Source organism: Nannospalax galili, unplaced genomic scaffold (assembly GCF_000622305.1).
Source record: "Nannospalax galili isolate Female #2095 unplaced genomic scaffold, S.galili_v1.0 scaffold85, whole genome shotgun sequence".
NCBI lineage: Eukaryota > Metazoa > Chordata > Mammalia > Rodentia > Spalacidae > Nannospalax > Nannospalax galili.
In genome coordinates this window covers 4,795,613-4,795,933 of record NW_008358866.1, presented here as the reverse complement: position 1 = coordinate 4,795,933, position 321 = coordinate 4,795,613, and positions in this window count along the sequence as shown.

The following is a 321-nucleotide window of genomic DNA, read 5'->3' as shown; positions in this document are numbered from 1 at the left end:
CTTAACATGACAATTACAGAAAAGTTAAGAATGCATTCAGGTGTTATTTCTTCATGAATCACAATAAATACATGTCAGAGTACTTCAGTAAAATCACATGTCTAAAGATATGCTTCTGATGAACTACCTGAAAAATTAATATTACTGTAAATCAATGAGGAATTTTATGAAGCCAAAAATCAATTCAAATTTAAATTGTATAATAAGAATTTGCACAACTGAAAGTTTATTCATCTGAGTGTACTACAACTTAATTTTCTATACAGAAATAAAAATTAATTAAGTAAATTAATTTATTAATTAATAAAAATCCTTAACATG